This window comes from Hippocampus zosterae, chromosome 12 (assembly GCF_025434085.1).
Source record: "Hippocampus zosterae strain Florida chromosome 12, ASM2543408v3, whole genome shotgun sequence".
NCBI lineage: Eukaryota > Metazoa > Chordata > Actinopteri > Syngnathiformes > Syngnathidae > Hippocampus > Hippocampus zosterae.
In genome coordinates this window covers 13,744,253-13,747,858 of record NC_067462.1, presented here as the reverse complement: position 1 = coordinate 13,747,858, position 3,606 = coordinate 13,744,253, and the positions used below count along the sequence as shown (strand labels likewise).

The window sequence follows — 3,606 nt, the reverse complement described above, 5'->3', positions numbered from 1 at the left end:
CATGCTAAAAATGTTTTTGCATGCTACAAATGCATAAGAAATACAACATGTTATTATTAGGTCATTTATTCATGATTGCCACTACCGGGAAGTTGTTTCCATCACCGTTTTGCCGTGTGTGTAATAAGATTATGTAAATGCAAAGTTGGAGCTAGGATTTAATGTACCTGTATGTGCCATGTGAACCTTATGTAAATTAATGATTCACACATTTCATGTTGTGCTGTGTGACTTCATCTTATCATCTCATCTTCCAACTGCAGAAAGTGTACTGTATAGACCAGGCTTTAAGGTCAAACTTCTGAAACTAGCTGTGTGAAACTGATATATTATCTTCCTCTCACTCCAAAAGTAATAGCTGCAATAACACACTCCAATTCTCATACGTATCTGCAAAACCCACACAAAGCTTTGGGTGGTGACATCCTTCTGCATTGTTTTCTCTATTGAGCTGATGAATGTATCGTTGTCCCATCAGCAGGTTCTCTGATTACAGCTCAGATCAAATCACTGATCACCTCAAAGTGCAGGTATATAAGTTGAGCAACACTCATGAAACAAGACCTACATCTTCTTACTAACACCTGAATGTTGGAAAAGAGAGATCAACAATGGTGAGAGTGGATTTGCTTTAAAAAAACTACCGGTACATCATGAGCTACACTGTGATATGTTTAGCAGATGAATCCCAAAAGCATTGATAGGAAATATGTGTGTATTTGAAACAAATTGCTTTCCCTTTTTTATAGCGTGAATGCATCTCCATACATGTGGGCCAAGCTGGGGCTCAGATTGGCAACGCATGTTGGGAGCTGTACTGTCTGGAACATGGCATTCAGCCAGATGGCCAGATGACCTCTGATACAATAATCTGTGATGGCGATGACTCATTCAACACCTTTTTCAGCGAGACAGGAGCAGGAAAACATGTCCCAAGAGCCATCTTTGTTGACCTGGAGCCCACTGTCATTGGTCAGTGATTGATTGGCTATTTGCTTGAAGAGAACATTGGTAAGTCATTGTGGAATAACATACAATATTTGTCTCTTTATTTTTTATTTTTTGTCCAGATGAGGTGCGTACGGGTACCTACCGTCAGCTGTTCCATCCAGAACAATTAATCACAGGGAAGGAAGATGCTGCCAACAACTATGCCCGTGGTCACTACACTATTGGCAAGGAGATCATTGATCTGGTTATGGACAGGACTCGCAAACTGGTGAGACCCTTTAAAACTATTTAATGCAAGAAAAAGTTCTAAAGTACTTAAGATGAGTACATTAACCTGACAGTTAGAAGGTCGGTGTAAGAATTTTTGCTTGAGCCTTTCTCTCTGGAGTTAGCATGTTGTTCCAATGCCTGCTTATATTTTCAATGGTTCAAAAAAATACATGCGCCAGGTCAATTGATGAAAATGACTCTTTTGTGTGACTGGTTGTCTATTCAAGCCCTTCATTGAGTGCTGTACCCTGCCTTTTATCCACAAGTCAGATAGGATAGGCGTCATATGGATGGATGGAAGGATTGTTCATCTTCCTGTGTAATGTTACATTTTCAGGCTGATCAATGCACAGGATTACAAGGGTTCCTCATCTTCCACTCCTTCGGTGGAGGCACCGGCTCTGGTTTCACCTCCCTCCTCATGGAGAGACTGTCAGTTGATTATGGGAAAAAGTCCAAGCTTGAATTTGCAATCTACCCAGCCCCTCAGGTTTCCACAGCAGTGGTGGAGCCCTACAATTCCATTCTGACCACTCACACCACCCTTGAGCACTCTGACTGTGCCTTCATGGTGGACAATGAAGCCATCTATGACATTTGTCGTCGGAACCTCGATATTGAAAGGCCAACCTACACTAACCTCAACAGGCTGATTGGCCAGATCGTGTCTTCAATCACAGCCTCACTTCGCTTTGACGGCGCCTTGAATGTTGACCTAACAGAGTTCCAGACCAACTTGGTGCCCTACCCTCGTATCCATTTCCCTTTGGCTACCTATGCCCCAGTCATCTCTGTGGAGAAGGCCGACCATGAGCAGCTTTCTGTTGCCGACATCACAAATACTTGCTTTGAGCCAGCCAACCAGATGGTCAAGTGCGATCCTCGTCATGGCAAATACATGGCCTGTTGTCTGCTCTATCGTGGCGATGTGGTGCCTAAAGATGTCAACTCTGCCATCGCTGCCATCAAGACCAAACGCAGTATCCAGTTTGTGGATTGGTGTCCTACTGGTTTCAAAGTGGGCATCAACTACCAGCCTCCAACAGTGGTTCCTGGGGGAGATCTAGCCAAAGTGCAGAGGGCTGTATGCATGCTGAGCAACACAACAGCCATCGCTGAGGCCTGGGCTCGACTCGACCACAAGTTTGATCTCATGTATGCCAAGAGGGCCTTTGTTCACTGGTATGTTGGGGAGGGAATGGAGGAAGGAGAGTTCTCAGAGGCCCGAGAGGATATGGCTGCCCTGGAGAAGGATTATGAAGAAGTGGGTGCGGACAACATAGGGGATGAAGATGAAGGAGAAGAATATTGATGTAAAGACACAAGAAGAAACACGATTTAAGTGGTTGATTTTTATTTAATCAGTTAGGGCCAAAAGTCATGCTTATCCTATGGCCGTATATTAATATAATAAATATTTCTTGGTTGGAAGTTCCACAGAGATCATTACTTTGTGCAGTGTCAGACTCTCTTTTGTGCACCACCCCCACACTTATTCCCATGTGGAATGTAAGTTATGAAAGGGCTCCAATGTCCCTTCCTATATACCATTCAGCCGTGACTCTGTGTTAGAGTGGGAGAATAACCAACTGACTCACTGTCTGTTGTTTTTTGTGTAGTTCATACTCAGACACGGCCAAACTGTAGCAACAATTGACTTCCACAAATCTCATCCTGTACTACACACAGTGTGAATAGGCTGTGATAAGGGAATGGTTGAACAACTTTCAGGGAGTGAAAAACTAGTTTTCTTTCTTTTTTTGGTCTCATTCTTATTTAATTCAAACGTGTAACATGGCACCGCTATGTCTATTCACTGTATGTTCACCATCTACAAATGAATCAAAGTGCATTTTTCTACAGGCAGGATCAATTGAAGGGGTGATTTTGAAGCAAGTCTTCCAGCTAACAAATCGTCAACACAACACAAAAGATCCTTAATCCTTAATCCTTTAATAGTGATGACTGATGTTCTTGCATATCACATTGTATGACTGTACATCTGAACTCATTTATTAAAATCACATATCATGAAAGTAGGAGGCTGCACAGGGGATTTCCTCATCTCAAACGATTATTGGTACAAAAGTTAACAAGGGTGGGTACACAATGTAGCAGTCATCAGCATGGGATGTGGCCAAAGGACGTCCACTTCTACATCTTTCTGTGACTCTTCCAGTTTCTCTTTCATTCTAAGCTCTTTCCGTCGGAGAATGTCCAGTTTAAAGCATCACAATGGCAAGATACTGTTGATCTGAAAAGGCCGATACCTGAGAGGTACATCCAGATGACCATACCTGAAGCACTCGAAACTGCCAAACAAAGGCTCCAAGCCTTGTCCAGCCGCCTAAAGCGGTACACGAAAGAGAATGAGGCCAGACGAAT

The 3,606-nt window shown here is 43.0% G+C and overlaps 1 pseudogene; it reads left to right on the top strand.

Moving 5' to 3' along the window:
* The first annotated feature begins 458 nt into the window (after positions 1–458).
* On the top strand, positions 459–2,566 carry LOC127611386 (tubulin alpha chain-like; annotated as a pseudogene).
* Positions 2,567–3,606: the final 1,040 nt, after the last annotated feature.